The sequence below is a fragment of the Podarcis tiliguerta genome (assembly GCF_965153285.1).
Source record: "Podarcis tiliguerta genome assembly, chromosome: 8".
Taxonomy (NCBI): Eukaryota; Metazoa; Chordata; class Lepidosauria; order Squamata; family Lacertidae; genus Podarcis; species Podarcis tiliguerta.
The window spans coordinates 45,755,207-45,769,310 of NC_139541.1; the positions used below are offsets into that span (position 1 = coordinate 45,755,207).

A 14,104-nucleotide genomic window follows, 5' to 3' on the forward strand; every position below is an offset into this window, starting at 1 on the left:
TGCCTCTGTAATAGGGCACTCTCCTTCCAAAATAAAGGCCACTCTACAAGATCAATGGAGAGAGTTGTTTCACATGAAGGATATAAAATATGAAAGCCAAATGAGCAAAGACTCCTTTTATGTTCTTGAAGAGCTGTGGGGTGATTTTGCCATTATACATTTTCAAAAGGTGCATGATTTAACTCTCCTAAATTAATAAGATGGTCATGGTTCTCTGTTTTACCACCAAGCTGTGTGTATGAATTAAGCCTGCCTAGTTAGGATAATTCCTTCAATCTATTTCCTGTTCCCCATTTTCAGGGCTACTCTTCAATAAGCAGAGAACACCCTTGCTATAACATTTCGTTAGCAAACAAGTTTATCTTGGTATTCTTGCATTCTTCTTTTGCATAGATTCCCCAGCTGTGTGTCTCAGGCCTGGTCAACTTTGGCATACACAGCAAGGCTGTTGTTTAAAGTTCACAATCCATTTTTATCCCAGACAGGATCTGAACCTCCTGTTTTAAATCTTTTAACTGCTGTTATAACTAATTTAATTATTGTACATTTCAATACTGGTTGTTTATTTTAAAGAGTTGATGAATTTGTTTTAGTGTGTATATTAATTAGGTGTGCTTTGGTTATTGGTTTCAGACTTGGGCTGGATCTAGACACATCAAAGAAGCATTTCAGTTAAACGCGATGTAAACTCATATAGAGAAATCCAGTTGGAAAAGACGGGACTCCACAGTGCCATCTGGTGGCCAAGTTTAACAGTTGCACAAGAAAAGAATCCAATGCAACAACTTGTTGCAGAGCACCTACTGTAATTCTTGTTGTGCAACAGCCGGTGCTTGTTGTGTAACAGTCGGTCATTGTTGCACAACCGGTGGCACGATGAACTATATTCTTATGTTTTCCCTTGTGCAGCGACATTTCATCACCACAACAAGTCTACCGCTAAGTGACTATAACAGTTCTACACTGGCTGCAGCCCCTATCAAACAATTTCTCATATAAAAACATGCCTGAAACAATTTCATATATAAAAACAATTTTATCTCTGGAGGGCCTGCCTAATGATATGATTGTCCCGGAAAGAATATAGGGTAGTTACATCACACAGCCACTTCTGGCAATGCGTCCTGTGTCAGCTCTCACTCACCAATGCTGTACATGTCCAGTGGTGGCTGGTGTCTATTGAGGCTAGTAGGGTGAAAGGCAGAGAGCCCAACCAGAGGTGTTGGTGAGTAAGAAAAAGCAGGCAGATAGAGACTGGCTGAGAGCAGACTCAGGTTGGTATGACCCTGCTCCACTTGCCCCTATGGACAAGCCTCAAATGCATGTGCCACCCACCAACTATGCCACCAGGCTACGGGTGGCGCTGTGGTCTAAACCACTGAGCCTCTTGGGCTTGTCGATCAGAAGGTTGACGGTTTGAATCCCTGTGACGGAGTGAGCTCCTGTTGCTCTGTCCCAGCTCCTGCCAACCTAGCAGTTCGAAAGCATGCCAGTGGAAATAAATAAATAGGTACTACCGCGGCGGGAAGGTAAACAGTATTTCTCTGCGCTCTGGTTTCCATCATGGTGTTCTGTTGCGCCGGAAGTGGTTTATTCATGCTGGCCACATGACCCGGAAAGCTGTCTGTGGACAAATGCTGGCTCCCTCGGCCTGAAAGCGAAATGAGTGCTGCAACCCCATAGTCACCTTTGACCGGACCTAACTGTCCAGGGGTACTGTACTTTTTTTTACCTTACCTATGCATATGGCACGAATGAGAAGGAGACTTAAAAGTGCACTGAGTTACATCTGTACAGCTTCTCCACACAGGGAAGAATCCTGTTTGGCCCAGGATCTTCTCCCATGTAGAGGAGGATTCTATGGTGGATAAGAGTATCAGTGGCCACTAACTCTGATGGATGTGGTTTGCCTCCATAGTCAGAGGCAATATACTTCTGAATACAAGTTGCTAGAAACTGCAGGAGAAGAAAGTGCTGTTGTGCTCAGATGCTGCTTTTGAGCAGGATGGTGGCTATAGTTAAAAGTGCATTTCTTCAGCTTTGGCCATGCATCAACTGCCTCCTTTCCAGTAGGAGGAGAATCTGTCCATGTTTACTTATGCCTTGATCCCGTCCAAGCTAGGTCACGGCAATTCATTCTCTGTCAGGATGACTTTGAAAAGTTGTTCCAAACTTCATGTGGTCATTAGAAGATTGGATTAGATTGCTGCAATGCACTTAGTGTGGGGCTTGCCTTGTACTTGGTTCAGAAATCACAGCTGGTGCAGAATGCTGCTGTGTGATTGCTGACAGGAGTCTTCTTCTTCTCTGGCGATCACTCGTAGCCGAGTAAGATTGTCTTCCATGAACACGGTTTTAACAATGAGTCCCTAAGTTAATGTGGAGACCAATTCTGGAACCACACGTCCTTCTACAGTGGGGGCATTGGTTTCCAGGTGGGAGTTGGTCACAGTGTGGATTTGCCAAGTGTGCCTTCCTCTTAGCACGCTTCTCCCTTGCGTCCTGAGTTGAAGTGTCTTCAAAGCCCATGGCACCTTTGGTAAAGGTTGTTCTCCAATTGGTGTGCTCGAAGACAAATGTTTCCAAATTATTGGTGTTTATACTACATTTTTTTAGATTTGCCTTGAGACAGTCTTTAAACCTCTTTTGTTGACCACCAGCATTACGCTTTCCATTTTTAAGTTCAGAATAGAGTAGTTGCTTTGGAAGACAATAATCAGGCATCTGCACAACATAAACAATCCAATGAAGTCGATGTTGAAGAATAATTGCTTCAGCACTGGTGATCTTTGATAATTTTGGCACCCCTAAAGTCTGCTGAGATCTCTTCTCTCTCACGGATTTTTTCGATGACCTTGTGAAGTTGTTGTGTAAGTTCAATTCCACCCACTTTGAAGACTTTGGCAGGTATCCCATCAGGTCTGCTGGCTTTGTTGTTTTTCATTTGGTTAATAGCTGTACACAACTCTTCCAGATTTGTAGATACCACAAGCTCATCTCTAACTTGTTTTTGCAGAATTTGTGAGAGGACCTCAGCAGCTACGGGGGAGTTGTGGTTAAGGAATGTTGGTAATGTTCTTTCCAGGCAGTGCAATAGCTTCTTTATCTTTTAGCAGTGTGGTACCATCTGCTGAGCATAGGGGTCATATGCCATGATTTATTGGCCTGTAGATGGTCTTCGTGGCTTTAAAGGCCGTGAGTGTCAGCTAAGTGCTGAATCTCTTAAGCTTTTTTATCCACTAGGTGTTTTTTAGTTCTCTGGTTCTTCTTTGAACCTCAGCCTTGGTTGGCATAGGTTTTTTTCTTAGTGGCACAGTTTCTATCTCTTTGCCAGATCTGAAAAGCCTTCCTTTTCTTGTCAATCATGCGTTCAATCTCACTGTCATTCTCATCAAACCGGTCCTGGTGTTTCTTGGTTTCGTATCCAATAGTTTGTTCACAGGCTGCAATAATGGATGTTTTTAGCTTGGTCCAGTGTTCATCAATGTTATCAGGAAATTCTGAAAGCAGATGGTCCTTAAGAGTCATTTGGAAGCAATCCCACTTAACGAGATCTTGAAGGGCTTGAGTGTTCATTTTGCTCCTTGGTTTCCTTCCTTGAAGCCTCCATTGAGGTATAATCTTGAAAGCCATCGTGGAGTGTATTGGTTGGTGATATGTCCCGTAGTCATCGGCACTTGTCATAGCTCTGGTAAGGAGCACATCATGGCGATCTTTAGCATGGACAATCACATAGTCTAAGAGATGCCAGTGGTTTGACCGAGGATGCCTCCATGAAGTTTTAAATTTATTTTTCTGTCAAAAGAGTGTGTTGGTAATAACAAGGTTGTGCGCTGCACATATTGTCAAAAGTAAGATTCCGTTCTGGTTGCTCTTGCCAATTCCTTCTTTCCCAATAGTCCCAGGCCACAGATCGAAATCTCACCCAATTCTTGCATTAAAATCACCCAGGAGGATAATTTTATCTTCCTTAGGCATCTCTGATAGGACGGTATCCAGCTGAGAGTAAAATTTTTCTTTAATGTCTTCATTGGCATCCAATGTTGGTGCATAAGCACTTATAATAGTAGCCTGTTGGATTTTGGTGAGTTTTATTCAAAAGGTTGAGGGTTGCTCATTAATGTTGGTAGGGACTTCTGACAGGAGCTTCACAAGATCATTTTTGATAGCGAAGCCTACCCCGTGTATTTGATGTTCTTATTCAGATAGAGCTTTCCAAAAGAATGTGTAGCCTCCTTTTTCTTCCTTCAGTTGTCCCTCACCTGCTCTTCAGTCTCTTGAAGCGCTGCAATATCAATGTTAAAATGTTGCGGCTCTCTTGCTGTGATGGCAGTTCTGCATTCAGGATGCTTGTTATCTGTATTATCCGACAAAGTCCATGTTCCAAAGTTCAATTGTCTTTTACGATCGCTAGGTGGTGACCCCACTGGGTGTGGTAATCCAGTCAAGGAAAAAGGGAGGCAGACTATGTTTAGGGCACCTTTTCTAGCCCCTCTCTCTTTTCAGGGTGAGCAGAGTGGATCCTAAAAAGGGCTGCTCAGTGAGTGAGGCTGACAGGAGTGATACCCTGTTAGCATATTAAACTGCCTCTCAGAGATTTGTGCTGGCTGCTTATTTGCTACCCAGGGCCAAAATCAAGATCTTACTGTTGGTATATAGTCTATGGATCACCTTCCCCCATATGTGCCCACTTGATCACTCCAGTCTGTGGAACTGGCACTTTTACAAGTTCCACATAATGTTTGTTCTTCAGTTGCATGGAATCAATCCTCCATTGTGGCAAAACTTACTGTTTGGAATTCCTTGCCCATTGATTAGGCTTGTATGTTCACTGCCCTACTTTTGGTACCTGCTTAAAACTTTTTTGGGATAGGTAAGCCTACCCCGGCAAGCCATTTTAACATGTGATTTTACTTTATTATGCACATTTGTGTTTAAACAACAACAACAACAAAACCACTGCAGGAACCTTTTTGGGGTTAAGAGCATGATTAACCAACAAGGAAAGAAATGCTTAAAATAAATAAATAAAAGAAGCATCATGTTTTTTCGGCATTGCTAAATCCTCAGTGCAGTTTATATTCCAACACATATTGCTCCTTAAAGATGCTTGCTATTTTTATGCAACATGGCCACTTGGTGGCGGAGTAGGAACACTTACGTTTTTCTGCTTGGTGTAGAATAAGCACTCAAAAACTTACATTTATTTTGTTCTTCAGTCATGCACTAGAGGACAGCAAAACCATGGAATGGGAGCACCATCAGTTCATACCTGTAGCAATACAAATAAGTAACAACTGTAAGATTGAATGCATTGGGGAATGCAAGTGGCATGTTTTCAGCTGTAAATGTAAGCAGAGTTTAAAATTAGTTAGCTCCTAGGAATTTGCTCCTAGAAATTGTCTTCAAAAACCTTCACTGTGGACCATCTTGGCTGTGAGTTCTTGCAAGCTTTTTGCCACCTGGCCTGGGAGGGTGGGGCCCTGACTGACTCCAGCTACAAAAGCTGAGGCTTCTGAACAGACTCTTGGGTTGGGGGAGTTGCTTAGGAGTTTGTATCTTTTGTTTAAATCTTTCTATCATTTATGTGGAAATGTGGTTCAGTTTGGATTATGATGTTTTATTTATTGTTTCTGTCTATTTTTGTGCCCCTAAGCCCTTACTGGCCGAAGGAAAACCTATCCTTCTGTATCCAGGCCTTTTTGAATAAAAAGGGTTTTTGATCTAATGACCCCCCATCAGAATGAATGACTGTGTGATGCAACAAACCGCATGCGCCTGGGTGCAGTGGGATCTGTGACTCTAATGTTTGGTATTAGAGTGAGACAAGCTATTATGGTCTGTTTTCGAACCCGGAAAAGTGTCTTTACACCGTTAGCCTTTCTTAAATATACCTTATTTGTAAATGGTTCTTATTCTGTCATTCATAACCTATTTTTAAAAGTATTGTATTTATCCTTTGTGTGGCTTCTTGGAGTAAGCATTAGCTCTGAATCTGGTACGTGGCTACTTGGTCATATGCTACTGACTAACTTGTGGGTTTAGTGCTCAAAAGACCGTGAGTGGACTGTTTCGTTCGTGTTTTTGAATTCCAAGGACAACCAGAAACAACCTAGGTTTCGCTTGGTCCAGGATTTGTGGGGCTACAGATTCTATCAGGAAGGGTTGGTTTTCCCTAGATTATTTTGGGGCTAAAGGTTCTTAGCTTCTTTACACGTTGGCAGCTATGGGATGTCAAACCTGAACACAGTTGCTGTCTAGAAGGCAAACACCCCTCAGGTCACAGACACTATGACACCATGCAATTACACATTTAATTTATTTCAAAAACTGCTTTAAATTTAGACTGCTTTAAATTTAGGATTTACTGCTTTAAATTTAGAAATCACTAGAAAATAACAATTAAAACACCCAGAAAATCATAATTAGGGATGTCAGAGAATTCAAACAAAAATAGAAATGGGAGCAGAAATTGCCAGTGGGCAAATTTGTTTCCTGCCTTTAAGCCAGAGGCTGGGGAGAGAACTTTCAGTTTTGAATGTCACAAAAATGTGGTCCAGTGCTTATGAAAACCACTGTTCTTGGCTTGAAAGTCTCCTGGAAGATCAAGAAAAATTAAGTTATTCTGTTGACAAAGTCTCCCATGATATTCTTGTGAAGAAGCTGGTAAAATTTGGGCTGGATGAGGTAACAGTTAGGTGGATTTGTAGCTGGTTGACCGACCGAACCCCAAGAAGGCTCACTAATGGTTCCTTGTAAAGACGGCCCTGTACTTGCAGCACTCCCAAGGCTCCATGCCCAATGCAACCAGTCACACTTGCCTGAATCTGCCTCTCTTGCCTAAATCTGCAACTCCTGAATTGCAGTGGGTTGGACTAGAGAACCCTCAGGGGACCCAAGGGGAATTTGTTTTCCCCAAAATAATCATAACATGCATTCTCAGTTTCCCTTCTCCCTTACTTCTTCATTACAGATGACTTCTAAGTTTTAAAAAGGTAAAGGACCCCTGGACAGTTAAGTCCAGTCAAAGGCAACTGTGGGGTGCAACACTCATCTCACTTCAGGCCAAGGGAGCTGGCGTTTGTCCACAGACAGCTAAGTTGTAAGAGAAACCTCTCTTATGTAGACTCTGGTTCAAAAGCCAGTGGCAGAATCGTTCCAGAGCCCAACATTTTCATCAGTGGAGTTTTTCTGTCAGAATGAATTATTGAAGGATTGCTTGGTGATCAATGCTATCTGAAGAAGAACATTCTGATGAGGGGAAAAACTGGGGGCTAAATGAGGAATCAAAAGACTGTGTCAAAGTTTATTCCCTTATCATTTTGGTGTACAAAGAAATGCAAAATTTATCAATGGTTAAAGCTTGTTTAAAGCACTGAGCAACAACTGAAATAGCTATTATCAGCTAGGTTTGTATGTATGTTATCATGAAAAGCATTAATTTCAGAGAAGGGAGTTTTTTTAAAAGATTTTTTTTGTAAGGAAAAAACTGGCCTGGTTCCAATCAACAATTGGTTCAGAAAATGTCATGACAAAAATCAAGAAGAGACATGTATAAAAGCCAGCCCCCAAGAATAACAAACTTCCTTAGCTGTTCTCTCACTTCAGCTCAGGGAAAGAGAACTTATGCCATATCAAAATCAGGGGAAGCTGTCTTAAGCAGACAGTTTTGGGAGGAAAGCACATTATATTATCAGCCATAGACAGAGCATGAAATCTACTGTTCTGCAGAAAATCCCCCCCCCCTTCACTGTTCTCTCTCCTTTGATAATTTTCAAATGTATTTTATTTCCTTATTAAAGTAGAGACAACATTTTGGAGAAATTCTCATGGGGAATTTCTTTCTTATCTTACTTTTGTTGTGGCCAAAGGGTGTTTGTGAGTAGAGATGGAGGGAAACTACAATTCAATTCACGTCTAAAGGCAAATCTACCTAATTCACAAGTTATGAAACTGTATGCTAACCAAAACGTGGCCATTCCTCAAAATGTGCACTGTTCCAAATTTAGGAATGCAGTAATGTGTTCAAAAATACATACATTGTGTTAAGTGTGCACAAAAAAAGCACATATTGCTATGGAAGGTAGGACTTGAACCAAGGGTTTCAAGCTGCAAAAGAGAAGATTCTGACTAGACGTACGGGAAAACTTTCTGACAATAAGAGCTGCTCCACAGTGGAACAGTCTCCCTCAGGAGGTTGTGGACTCTTCTTCCTTGGAAGTTTTAAAGCAGAGGTTGGATGGCCATCTGTCATGGATGCTTTAGCTGAGATTCCTGCATTGCAAGGGGTTAGACTAGAAGACCATTGGGTCCCTTCCACCTCTAAGATTCTATGATTCTATGGTGAAAATAGCATTTTAAAAAGCACGATTATTAGGGGAAACTGCTTTACAAAAATGTTTTTAAAATGAAAATTGCATAGAAGCATGTGTACATTATGAGAAATTTGCACTAAAAGGCTGATGAATTTTTCATGGAGACTTTTTTTTAAAAAAAGATACCATATTCTTCGCTCTATAAGACACACCAGACCACAAGACACACCTAATTTTTGGAGGAGGAAAACAAGTAAAAAAAAATTCTGAATCTCAGAAGCCAGAACAGCAAGAGGGATCGCTGTGCAGTGAAAGCAGCAATCCCTCTTGCTGTTCTGGCTTCTGGGATAGCTGCGCTGCCTGCATTCGCTCCATAAGACGCACGCACATTTCCCCTTACTTTTTAGGAGGGAAAAAGTGAGTCTTATAGAGCAAAAAATATGGTAAGTCTAATTCTGGAAGGTTGCTTGCAGGAAACTATATCTCTTTAATGCATATCACTGTTTTTTAAAAAGTTTATATGCAAAGCAAGCAACATAGGTTTCAATTAAAAACATGCAAGAAAACAGAGATTATCAATTAATTCTAGCTTTCCCCTTTTAGCTGCCCTGAACTGAGTGAAATATTATTCCATCTCACAAAGCATTTTCAGCACTGACCAGCAGTGGCTCTCTAGGGTTTCAGATGGAGACATTCACATCCCTTCTTGTGACCTACCACTTGACCATATCCAAGCTTTTTTAAAAAAAAAATTGTGTTGGCTAGCTAGTATTGGGGGAGCCCGGCAGTCTGGTTAGTTTGCTGCCACCCCCTTTGTGGATGGCAGGAACTGAAGCCCTTTGAGCTTTTTCAATCCTGCAGTTCCAGGGTTCGGAGTTGGAGACAGAGCTCAGTGTGATGTTAATATCTCTCAAGAAGAAAAAGTGATCTACTTGAGGAAGTAGATTCCTTGGAAACTTTAAAAATAACTTGCCACATTGATAGATATGTAATTTTGGTGTGTGTTTGTGTGTGTTTTAAAAGTACTTTAGGAATGGAGAGAAGAAGCCAACTCCAACAAAGTGGTGAGAGGAACTCTTTGAGCACAACTATATTTAAGAAATCTGAGACTGGGCGTGGTTTTGTGTGTAGCAGTGGCACTTCCACTAAACACTGGTGGGTTTCAATAATGATACCAATGATGCTTGGGCAAAAGCAACATGACAATTTGTTTTTAAAAATACCAGTCACTGTCCGCTCCACACGTGTGCAGTGTCAGCTGCTAAAAACACAACTTGCTGGTTCGTATCTTGAGATGGGATGCTCCTTGGAGGTGCAGTTGTGCTCTTAGAATGATTGTTTTGAATGCTAAATGCACAAATAATCATGGAGAGGGCAGTCTGGGGAATCCTGCATATTAGGGTTAATTCACGTGATGTGATTCCATGCATGATCACATCAAGGGTCTTTATCCAGTGTTTGCACATTGATAAGATACCATACACAAGCATGTTCAGAATTGGAGGCAGTATGTCTCTGCATACCAGCTGCTGGGAACCCCAAGCGGGGAGAAATTTGTTGCACTCAGATCTTGCTTATTGGCTTTCTATAGGTTGGTTGACCACTGTGAGAACAGGATGCTCAGCTAGATGGGGTTTTTTGTGATTACGTTCTTAAGAGCCAAACTTAATTTTATTGCCCTAGCAGATCTTCATATCCATGTCAGGACCACTCAATCCACAACAACTCCACAACAGCTTTGTGGAGGCTATGATGCCCATAGGATTGTCCCAACATATCATTGGCCCAACTCATATAGCAGAGCACACTCTAGAATTGGTCTTCTCTATCTAGACATGATAGTTTTCTGAAAGCACAGGATTTTACAACCTGTCCTTTGCCATGGTCAGGTCACTTCTTGTTGAGCTTTGGAGTCATAGTGATCAATACCTTCTGCTAGGGTAGAAGAGCACTTAGGATCATCTGGCCCTAGAGGTTACTGAATGGCCTAGTGGGAAAGCATCTGCCTTAAATGCACAAGATCCTTGGTTCAATCCCTAGCATTTCCAGGTAAGGCTGCACGTTTCCTATGTCAGACTTTGAACAGTCACTGCTAGTCAGTGTACATAAAGCTGAACTAGATAGACCAATGTTCTGATTCAATATAAGACAGCTTCCTGCGTTCCTTAAATTCCCCTTAAAGATGATGAGAGTTGGCAGTGTGATCATGCCTGAACAAAACTGATAAGAATTTAGTAACTGATGCTAAATTTATAGGGTGGTTTATGAATTCTCTGAATCCAGGGAATGTATCTCCTCCTCACAACTTATGACCAGCAGGCACCTTCCAGCCCATGATGCTATTTCCTAGAGTCCTCTGACCCATTTATAATCAGATTCCTTTCCCCAAATATTACTCTGCTTCCCAGCTGGCAGTGATATTCATGAAATATTCCTATTGACTTATCAGTGTGAACCCCTGAAGCATTACATTTTGGATGACCAACCTCACAAGAGGTGGCAAGTAATCACAGCACACAGCCACAGATAATGGAACAAACTGTCCAATAACCCAGCAGTCTTGCTTTAGAGGCCACTTGCCAGCCAGATAATTTTACCATGCAGTACAAGCATCATTCTATGTTCCTTTCATGGAGAGTCATCAGTTCACCAGATGTGCCCTTTTCATCGTCTTCTAGCCAAACCACTCACCTCCTTTGTGGGGCTTCATTTCATTTCATTGTGGTTGTCTCATTTCTTTTATGGGATGTGGTTCTCCCTGACTAGGACTTGTTTTTCTTTGGGCTTATGAGGAACTCCACAGTTTCCATGTAAGAAACGTAATATACATTTCCCTCCTTGAAACATCCTTCTAATGAAAATGTTAGCCTTCAAAAGGACATGTTGTAAGCAAGAAGCAGTATGCATGCAGAGGAAAAAATTGATGGAAATTCTCTAATATGATGAGAATTCACTCATGTCAAGGGATGGAGTACCTGGTCTGTGACTCCTATGTCCACCCCTACCCCCCTTTTTTATTTTAAAAAAAAATGCATCTCAAAATCCTACAGGCTCGTAGATCAGCTGCCACACTACTAGTCACCTCACCTGAAGAAGGATATTGTAGAGCTGGAAAAGGTCCAGCAAAGGGCAACAAAATGATTAACTGCATAGAGCAACACCTTTATGAAGAATTCCTTTATATAGAAAAGGTAAGGAGGGGACACGATAGAGGTGTACAAAATTATTCATGGTGTGGATTGATAAGGTATTTTTCCGTCTCTCAAACAAAATACTAGAACTCAGGAACAGCCGATGAAGCTGTATGCTGGAAGATTCAGGACACATTTCATTAAAAAGTACTTCTTCATGCAGCGCGTAGTTGTGGATCCCCCCCTGCCCCGGAAGTTAAAGTGGCCACCAATTTGGCTAGCTTTAAAAGAAGATGAGACAAATTCATGGAGGGTATTAGAGGTTTCTAGTCATTATAGCTATGTTTGACCTTTGCTGACAGAGGCAGTATCCCTCTGAATCCCAGTTGTTAGGGACTGTAGATGGGGAGAGTGCTGTTGCGCTCAGGTTCTGCTTGTGAACTTCCCATAAGCATCTGGCTGACCACTGTGAGAACAGAGTGGGTCTTTGGCCTCATCCAGCAGGGCTCTTCTTACTATCTTATTACAGCCATTGGGCAATAATTAAGATGAGGAAAAAGCTATCCAATTTCTTCCTACTCCATCCATATCTATCTGTCCATAACAACGCACCCTCAGAGACAATATGCTTCTGAATACCAGTTGCCGGGAATCACAAGTGAGAAGGCGGCTATTGAATTCATGTCCTGCTTGAGGTTTTCCCACAGGCATCTGGCTGGCCACTGTGAGAAGAGAATGATGGACTAGATGGGCCTTCATATGTTCTTATCCACGCAATTAGTATTACCTTTACTTTGGCTGTAATGGTAACCAAATCTGAAGTTTTTTTTTGTGATTACTGTTTTACCATCAACTTAGACTACACAATATGATATGGGAAAGCTAAACAATTCATTTCTACTATTTTAGCCTAATTGCACATAGTGGGATGGAACATTGGGAGAAGAAACTCCTTTGAAAAGTTAGATAAGCAACCCTGATTAGTGAAATTGTTTGAATTTGTTTAGCTCACATTGCCATTTTTCTTTAGTCCAAATTATAACCTTTCAATTGAATGCAATAGAACAAAGTCCTCTGCGTATATACCAACGTGGTGGGAGGCTAAACAAGGAAGGGAAAATAAGGGCAGGACTTTCCAGAACTGTGGCTTCCTGAGAATGTTCTTGGGTCAAGAAACAAAATGTTCAACCAGAAGCAAAGCTTGGGAAGGGCTTTCTGTGGCTGGAGAGAAGCAGTGGTGCCGTTAGGTAATTTTAGACTCTGGACTTCATGGTCTTAGGGTGGGGAGCTCTTTAGATGGTAATGTGTATTACTTCACCTACTTTAAAATATGGTGAGTCAGCTCTGCTGTGCTTAGGGGAACCTTCTGCTCAGTCTGCTGAGTGGAGAACTAGAAATTTACCCTACAGAAATTTACCCTACTGTCAGCAGTACCACAGGAACCTCCTGTAATGATGCAAAACCACAAAATATGGGCTGGAATATAAACACTGTTGATATGCAAAGCATAGTTGGGGAACCTCAAGCACAGGGGTCAAATGTGGCCCCCATGTTCTCTCTTCCTGGCCCTTGAAACACTCTGCTTGGTGACATGCCCTTCTAAGCCACACCCCTCATCAGCCCTGCTTTGCACCTTCCTCAGCTGTTTTTTGCCCGGCTAGTCTGTGTCCTTGAACTCTGATAATGTATTTTTTATTTTTTGGATGCAGACTAAAGAAGGGTATGTGCGTGTGAGTATAAATGAGTCTGCTGTACAAAGATAAACATTTTTTTGCTCTGCTGACCTTTTCCTCATACCTCACCCATCACCGGCAGGTGGCCCCCAGAAGGTTGGCCAGAAGGGAATGTGGCTCTTAGGCTGAAAATGTTCCCCACCTGTAAAGAAAGTAAGGCTACTATGTGTCCTGCTTTACTAGGACATCCCTCTGTTTGAAGGGCTGTCCATTCCAAGACCAGTTTAAATATAAAGAACCACAAGAAGGGAGAACAGGGTCCTTGTAGTTGCTAGTCCACGGTCAACACTTGGTCAGGGACACAGGTCATCTGGTCGCAGCCTTCCCTTCTATGGTGAGACTGTGTTTCTACTTAGATTATAGTAATTATTCTACATTTGCCTCTAGACATATAAATTAGCAGATGCCAATTATATGCAAATCCTCTATTTTCAGGGATGGGTTTTCTCTTGTCTTGTGATGCATTAAAGAGACAGCCAACAATATACAAAGAGAAGTCTTTGGTCTTCAACAGCTCCAATAGACCCAACAAATTGCAAACTTCAAAGCTTTGACCAATGTCCCAAATAAGAGCGTTTCTCTAATATATCAACTATTATTATACCTCCTAGTCCTGAAATTTGGGTTATGTGGTGCTTGTATGACGGGTTGAGGGTGTGGGGGCAGCAATGCTTCATGAACCCTGGATTCTCAATGGAGAGTACTACAAATCCATTATCACCAGCAAATGAGGGAAAATGTAATCAATTATGTATTTTCTGAGGCCTGAAAGCACCAGCAGTAAATACCAATCATATTCACTGGATTAATGTCCACTCTGGACATGGGATGAATAAATGAACATTGTAAATTTCTTCCCCCATTTGTGTATTCATTGGAATACTCTGACATTCCCACTCATACATTGTCCCTTCTCATTGTCGCC

General features: G+C 41.7%; 1 long non-coding RNA gene across 3 annotated transcripts in view; it reads right to left on the minus strand.

Annotated features, from left to right (window-relative positions):
- Positions 1-14,104, minus strand: part of LOC310683112 — a 31,274-nt gene that overhangs the window by 17,015 nt on the left and 155 nt on the right. For all 3 annotated transcript variants that reach the window (XR_014514289.1, XR_014514290.1, XR_014514291.1), the window contains exon 2: positions 5,202-5,272. This is a non-coding gene — a long non-coding RNA (uncharacterized lncRNA). The remainder of the gene's footprint in view (positions 1-5,201; positions 5,273-14,104) is intronic.